This window comes from Carcharhinus amblyrhynchos, chromosome 4 (genome assembly GCF_965287045.1).
Source record: "Carcharhinus amblyrhynchos chromosome 4, sCarAmb.v2.hapA, whole genome shotgun sequence".
NCBI lineage: Eukaryota > Metazoa > Chordata > Chondrichthyes > Carcharhiniformes > Carcharhinidae > Carcharhinus > Carcharhinus amblyrhynchos.
Genome location: NC_137327.1, coordinates 51,549,461 through 51,557,606, shown reverse-complemented (window position 1 = coordinate 51,557,606; position 8,146 = coordinate 51,549,461). Strand labels below are relative to the sequence as shown.

Sequence of the window (8,146 nt, the reverse complement as noted above, 5' to 3'; positions counted from 1 at the left end):
GCCATGCTAAATTCTCCCTCAGTGTACCCGAACAGATGCCAGAGTGTGGCGACTAGGGGATTTTCACAGTAACTTCATTGCAGTGTCAATGTAAACCTACTTGTGAATAATAAATAAACTTTAACTTAGAAATTCTCCTTATCTCCACCCTAAAAGAGTGAAAGGGTAACGCCTAAATTTTAAACAATGTCCCCTAGTTCACAATCCAGAATAGGTTTGAGGGCTAGATGGTCTAATCCTATTTCTGTAATGGTCCCATGATGACTATTCAATCATGGCCATCCCATATTGTGCTACTGCCAATACAGCTTGAGATTGAATAATGGTTAGATTTGGAAGCCTTAGTGTTAGGGCTTGAATGTGGAGTGTGGGGGTCTTCAAGTTAGGATCTCGCAGTTACAGGATTATGGATCAGAACTGTGAGGCCTCAGAGTTAAGGGATAGTAAAATACTGTGGATATTGGAAATCTGAAATAAAAACAGAAAATGCTGGAAATGCTCAACAGGTCTGGCAGCAATGGCAGAGAGAGAAACAGAATTAATGTTTCAGGTCGTGACCTTCCCCAGTCCTCCACGTCACAATCTGCAACGTTACTTTGTTTTCCCCAGTCTGCAAATGCTGCTAGATCTGCTGAGTATTTCCAGCATTTGCTGTTTTTATCTTAAAGTCATGATGTGGAAGTGCTGGTGTTGGACTGGGGTAGGCACAGTAAGGAGTCTTGAAGTCTCACAACACCAGGTTAAAGTCCAACAGGTTTATTTGGAATCACAAGCTTTTGGAGCATTGCTCCTTCAATAGGTGCACACTGCTCTTTCCTCACTCACCTGAGAAAGGAGCAGTGCTCTGAAAGCTTGTGATTCCAAATAAATCTGTTGGACTTTCATCTGGTATTGTGAGACTTATTAGTTTATCTTAAAGCTAAAGGTTGCAGGAATGGAGTTGATTTGATTTATTATAGTCATATGTATTAGCATACAGTGAAAAATATTATTTCTTGTGTGCCATACAGACAAAACATACCATTCATAGAGAAGGAAATGAGAGAGTGCAGAATGTAGCATTACAGTCATAGCAAGGGTATAGAGAAAGATCAACTTAATGTAAGGTAAGTCCATTCAGAAGTCTGACAGCAGCAGGGAAAAAGCTGTTCTTGAGTTAGTTGATATGTGACCTCAGACTTTTGTATCTTTTTCCTGACTGAAGAAGGTGAAAGAGGGAATATCCGGGGTGCATGGGATCCTTAATTACGCTGGCTACTTTGCTGGGGCTGCAGGAAGTGTAAACAGAGTCAATTGATGGGAGGCTGGTTTGTGTGATGGATTGGGCTACATTCACAACCTTTTGTAGTTCCTTGCGGTCTTGGGCAGAACAGGAGCCATACCAAGCTGTGATATAAGTAAGAATGCTTTCTATGATGTATCTGTAAAAGTTGGTGAGAGTTGAAGATGACATGCCAAATTTCCTTAGTCTTCTGAGAAAATAGAGACTTTGGTGGGTTGACAGAGGGGAACCGGTGGATGTGGTGTTTTTAGATTTCTAGAAGGTGTTCGATAAGGTGCCTCACAAAAGGTTGCTGCAGAAGATTAAGGTACACAGAGTTGGGGGTAAAGTGTTAGCGTGGATTGAGGATTGGTCATCTAACAGGAAGCAGAGAGTTGGAATAAATGGGTGCTTTTCTGATTGGCAGTTGGTGACTAGCAGTGTACCGCAGGGATCGGTGCTGGGGCCTCAACTTTTACCATATACATAGACGATATGGAGCAGGGGACCGAGTGTAGGGTAACAAAGTTTGCTGATGACACGAAGATGAGTGGGAAAGCAAATTGTGTGGAGATGCGGAAAGTCTGCAGAGAGATTTGGATAGGCTGAGTGAGTGGGTGACGATCTGGCAGATGGAGTATAGTGTTGGCAAGTGTGAGGTTATTCACTTTGGAAGGAATAATAGTAAAATGGGCTATTATTTAATTGGTGAAAAATTACAACATGCTACTGTGCAGAGGGACCTGGGGGTTCTTGTGCATGAATCGCAAAAACTCAGTCTGCAGGTGCAGCAGGTGATCAAGAAGGCGAATGGAATGTTGGCCATTATCGCGAGGGGGATAGAATATAAAAGCAGGGAGGTCTTGCTGCAACTGTACAGGGTACTGGTGAGGCCGCAACTACAGTATTGTGTGCAATTTTGGTCCCCTTATTTGCGAAAGGATATACTGGCCTTGGAGGGAATGCAGAGAAGGTTCACCAGGTTGATACCGGAGATGAGGAAGTTAGCTTATGAGGAGAGATTGAGTAGATTGGGCTTGTACTCGTTGGAGTTTAGAAGGCTGAGCGGTGATCTTATAGAGACATATAAGATAATGGAGGGGCTAGATGGGGTAGAGGCAGAGAAATTCTTTCCACTTAGAAAGGAAACAAGAACTAGAAGACACAGCCTCAAAATAAGGGGGGAGGGGTCAGTTTAGAACAGAGTTGAGGAAGAACTTCTTCTCTCAGAGGGTAGTGAATCTCTGGAATTCTCTGCCCATTCAAGCAGTGGAAACTACCTCGTTGAATATGTTTAAGTCACAGGTAGATAGATTTCTGATCGATAAGGGAATTAAGGGTCATGGGAAGCAGGTGGGTAAGTGGAACTGAACCACTTTCAGATCAGCCATGATCTTACTGAATGGTGGGACAGGATCGAGGGTCTAGATGGCTTACTCCTGCTCCTATTTCTTATGTTCTTATATTCTTAACTATAGTATTAGCATAAGGGGGACCAGGACAAGTCATTCATGATCTGGACACCTAAAAACTTGAAGCTTTTGACCCTTTCTACTTCGTCCCCATTGATGTAGATGGGCATATTCTCCTTCGTGCTTCCTGAAATTGATGACATTGAGGGAGAGATTATTCTCACCGCACCAGTTTCTCAATCTCATTCCTGTACTGTCTTGTCATTGTTGGAGATCCGACCCACTACGGTGGTGTTGTCAGCAAACTTGAAAATCAAACTGGAGAGGAATATGGCCACACAGTCATTGGTGTGTAAGGAGTATAGTAAGGCTGAGAACACAACCTTGTGGGGCACCGCTGTTGAGGATGATTGTGGAGGAGGTATTGTTGCCTATTCTTACTTATTGTGGTTTGTGAGTTAGGAAGTTCAGGATCCAGTCACAGAGGGAGGTGCTGAGGCCAAAGACTATGGAGTTTGGAGATGAGTTTTGGAGATGGGAATAATGATGTTGAAGGCTGAGCTGTAGTCAATAAATAGGGATCTGAAATAGGTGCTTTTGTTATTTAGGTATTCCAGGGTTGAGTGCAGGGCCAGAGAGATGGTGTCTGTTGTGGACCTGTTGCGGTGATAGACAAATTCTAGTGGATCCAGGTAGTCTGGGAGGCTGAAATTGATTCATGCCATGAGTAGCCTTTCGAAACTCTTCGAAATGATGGATGTCAGAGCCGCCGGGTGATAGTCATTAAAGCACACTGCTTGGTTTTTCTTAGGTACCGGGATGATGGTCATCTTCTTGAAGCAGATTAGGGACCTCAGATTGTTGCAAAGAGAGGTTGAAGATGTCTGCAAATACTCCCGTCAGCTGATCCGCGCAGGATCTGAGTGCTCGTTTGGGTACCCATCTGGGCCAGTCACTTTCCGTGGATTGACCTTCAAGAAAGCTGCTCTAACATCTGCAATGGTGACTCCAGATACAGGTTTGTCCAGGGCTTCCAGAGTGGAGAGCATACCCTCCCTGACTTCTTGCTCAAAATGGTCATAAAATGCATTGAGCTCATCTGGGACAGGTGGATTGGAGCCAGCAGTTTTACACGCCTTCATCTTGTAAGTATCGTGCATTTGACTGCGCATGATTCAAGCCCATATATGCGTAACTATCCTCGGTATTGCCTGCAATAAACCAAGCTAAATGCGCTCAATGCTTTATCTGCGAGCAACGCTGCGGGAGGTCGGCTAGTGTTTGGTTCCGAATGCTGCAACTGCGCCCCCTGCGATAGCAGCAGGAACTGCGCCCCTCCTCGCCCCGCCCACTCATGCCCGGGCAGACACTCGGTGCTGACTGGTTCTTGGGGCTGTCAATTAGAGCCTTCCGTGTCTGTGATTGGCTATTCCGGGTGTCAGTCAAGCTGGGGAGGCGGTGGTCTCTGAAAGCCGGAGGTTGTCCGCAGTCACAGCGGCGCTGGAGCTGAGGCCGACGGCTGGAGAAGGGACCTGGAGTGTGGGTTAGTATTGCCGCACCTTCCCCTTCTGTATGGGGAGGAAAAACTGCCGTCGCTGGCGGGAGAGGGCCTGATGCAGCGGCCTCGAGTGAAGTGGCTGCCCGGGAGTGCAGGCCCCTGAGCGAGAGGGGCAGCGGCCGGGCAGCTGAGCCTCTCCCTGTAGCCGGAGCAGCAAGGGAGTGAGGCCTGGTGGGCAGATGCTGCAAGAAGCCTCCTCATTTCTAATGGCTGCCTCCTGGGTCCCTGACAGTGAGCGAAAGGCTCAGGTTCCTTCACTGCGAAGTCTGGTCAACTTCTTGTTTACTCCGGGTAGAACTGTTCATTGCACATTTTACAGCTGCAGTTGTGATTTGTTGCAGTACTTTCTGTACTGTCAACTCATGTGTTTCATAAATAACTCCAATGTGTTGTCCAAATTCTGCAGAAAGTGTCTTTTGAAATACTGACGCCCACTTTTTAAAATGTTTTATGAGGGTTCTTTAAGTATTGTAGTGTGTGGTGCTAGTAGAGTTCCCCATATCTTTAATTTTTATTTATTTTTGATCGAGATTGATGATTGTAATTGTAGATAATGCAAACTTGGATTGTTTGGCCTGACAAAGTTTCAAGTGTAGGTTATTGGTTGCACCTATTATTGAGATCGAGATTGAATTCTGCTGAAAGACTGCTTGCTTCTTTAGCAGGAATTGCAATAACAGATAATACACTGAAATAGATATCATTGTTTTTAAACTAGTTTAGTTGGATAAATTATGGCATAATTGTATCAGGATGAAGTAATTGATTTCAGGAAACCTTAACCCAGTCTGAATCATAGAGAAGTTACAACACAATGGAGGTCATTTGGCCCATTTTGTCCATGCCAGTTGCAAGGACATCTAGGTGTCCCTTTTTAATCCCCCTTCCTGCATCCTGGAGTTTAATTTAGATTAATGTGAGGTAATGCATTTTGATTGAACCAGGGCAGGACATATTCAGTTTATGGTAGAGTGCTGGGGAGAGTTATAGAACAAAGAGACCTAGGGGTACAAGTTCATAACTTCTTGAAAGTGGAGTCATGGGTGGACAGAGTGGTGAAGGTGGCATTTGGCCTGCTTGGTTTCATTGGTCAGAACATTGAATACAGGAGTTGGGATGTCTTGTTGAAGTTGTACAAGGCATTGGTAAGATCACGCTTGGAATACTGTGTAGAGTTTTAGTCACCCTATTATAGAAAGGATATTACTAAACTAGAAAGAGTGCAGAAAAGATTTACTAGTATGCTACTGGGACTTGATGGTTTGAGTTATAAGGAGAGGCTGGATAGATTGGGACTTTTTTCTCGAGTGTAGAAGGCTGAGGAGTGATTTTACAGAGGCCTATAAAATAATGAGGGTCATAGATCAGCTAATAGTCAGTATCTCTTCCCAAAGGTAGGGAGTCTAAACTAAAAGGTGTAGGTTTAAGATGTTAGGGGAGAGATATGCAAGGATCCACAAAAGCAATTTTTTTCAGAGGGTGGTGAGTCTTTGGAACAAGCTGCCAGAAGAAGTAGTAGAGGCGGGTACAATTTTGTCTTTTAATAAGTGTTTAGACATTTACATGGGTAAGATACATAAAGAGGGATATGGGCCAAACGAGGGCAATTGGGACTAGGTCAAGAGTTTAAAAAAAAAGGGGCGGCATGGACAAGTTGGGCCGAAGAGCCTGCTTCAATGCAGTAAAATGACCCTGTTAGTCACCGTTGCTAAAAGTTGATCAGTGTGTCTTCTCCAGTGAATGGTGTAGGAGACTAGTTCTGTCTGTGCTAAGATGATGACAGGTATCCACTTCTCACTGGTGGTATAGTTCCTTGCCAATACTTGCTGACCTCTGGAAAAACATGGCAGATGGCTTGCAAAACCTGACCTTGCTGTTTTCTCTCAAAAATTTATTTTGTCTTGGATGGCTTCAGCAAATATAATATGTGTAACCAGCATTTAATCATGAGTAATGCAGAGCAATGTGTTGTATTCCTCTAAAACCTTCAATTAAAACCTCAATTAAACCTTCAATTAAAACCTTTCATTATCTGAAGAAACCTTTCAGCCAGCCTGTTTGAGGCAGGATGATGAGGAGCGAATCGGATGTGTTGGATTCTGTTCTCCTTTTAGATGATTTGTGAATTCTTGGATAATGAACTGTGGCCCATTATTGCTCACAAGTTGTTCAGGAGAAGCATATTTTGCAGTTGTGTCGCCCAGTCTTTGTTGTTCTCTCTGGAGACGTAATCTTCATTATTGTGACTTTAGGCCGTTTCGAGTGCGCATGCATTTAATACAATGAAAATATTTGTCCTTCAAATGGTCTGGCATAACCTGTATGGCCTCTTTGCCATGGCCCCTCTGGCCATTCCCATGGCTGTAATGGTGGTAGTGGCTGCTGGTTTTGAACTTTTGCACAAGCTGACCACACTTGCCTTGTCCTCAATTTTGATATTGAGCCCTGGGCACTGAAAATAGCTTCTGGCTATCTCCTCTATCCTTACTATTCTACAACTACCTTCATGAAGTTTGTTAAAGAACCATGTCCTAAACTGTGGTGGAATGGTGACCCTCATTCCTGAGAGGAGATAACCAGTTTGTATGGTTAGTTTGAATCTTCAGGTAATATATAGCGCAGTACAGGCCTTTTGGTCCTTGGTGTTGTACTGAGCTTTGTCTGAAACCAAGATCAAGCTATCCCACCCCTATCATTCTGGTGTGCTCCATGTGCCTATTCAATAACTGCTTGGAAGTTCCTAAAATGTCCGACTCCACTATCACAGCAGGCAGTCTATTCCACACCCCAAAAGATGGCTTCAGCTCCAGGTCTCTACCTGCAGTCTTGCCATGAAGTATCATGTCTATAGCTTTTGACAGTAGTGGACCATTTTTGGGATACTTCTTAACTTGTCCTGTGGTCGCAGGAGTAGTGAGTTCTTTGAAATAGAAAGTATTAACACTTGAATTATTCATTGATAACTTGTTAGGTGAAGCTAATCTGGAGTATCCATCAGCATTCCCATAGAGATTTGATTGATATTTTGTTTTGTATATATGTGCTGACAATAGCAATGCCTATCTCTGCATCCAACTTGATGCTAGAGACAGAATTCTGGTGTGCAGCCGGAATATCATTCAGTTGTTGATCCATAGGTAAAGTCAATTTCCTTTTGTATAGTTATTGGTAAAAATGTTTGGTCCTGAAAATGAGGCCCAGTGCTTCATTCTCTGTTTGTGCATAGTTTATTTTGGCTTTGTTCAAGGATGTTAATGCAAACACTGTTGGCTTCTCTTCACCATTGGGCATCATGTGAGAAACCACTGCTGCCATCACAGAAGGTGATGCATTGCAAGCCAGTTGCAAGGATAACTTTGGATCAAAGTGTCAGTCTTTCTGACTTTAGTAGCTCGTATGAAAGCCTTCTCTCGCTGATCCTGCCCAATTCCTGTTGTGAAAAGGCTTGAGAATAGTTGCTAGATTACAGACAAACCTTTCACAATGGTTCAAACCCACAAATGATCAAAGGTAGTTTGTTTCGAGTTGCAGGTGCCTCAGTTATGGCTTTTATTTTTGAAGGCGATTTTAACCTGTCTGTGTTCAGGTTTCAGGCGGTACCTTGTGAATTTTAGCACTTGAAGTTTGTTGCGTTTTCTTAGCTCTAATTCCATAGAGATCGCAACTTCTAAAGCCACCTTTAGGTTTAAGTTGCTTCCTGTTGACAGCCATTTCCGGGTAGCTTTGGTTCTTAACCAACACACTAATCTGTCTCTAATGGTATCATCCAAGACAGCTCCAAATACACAATATTCAGTTAATTTCTTTAAAGTGGCCAGAAACAGATTTACCTTGGTTACTTTTATGGAACCTGAACATATTGGTGATTACCAAACATTTAGGTGAGAAATGGCTGTGCAATATTCCCCCATCCCA

General features: G+C 43.5%; 1 protein-coding gene across 2 annotated transcripts in view; it reads left to right on the top strand.

The window, feature by feature from the left end:
- The first annotated feature begins 4,109 nt into the window (after positions 1-4,109).
- mbtps1 (membrane-bound transcription factor peptidase, site 1) overlaps positions 4,110-8,146 on the top strand; it is a 137,676-nt gene continuing 133,639 nt past the window's right edge. For both annotated transcript variants that reach the window (XM_080187133.1, XM_080187132.1), the window contains exon 1: positions 4,110-4,216. The gene's annotated coding sequence lies outside the window, so the exon portion shown is untranslated. The remainder of the gene's footprint in view (positions 4,217-8,146) is intronic.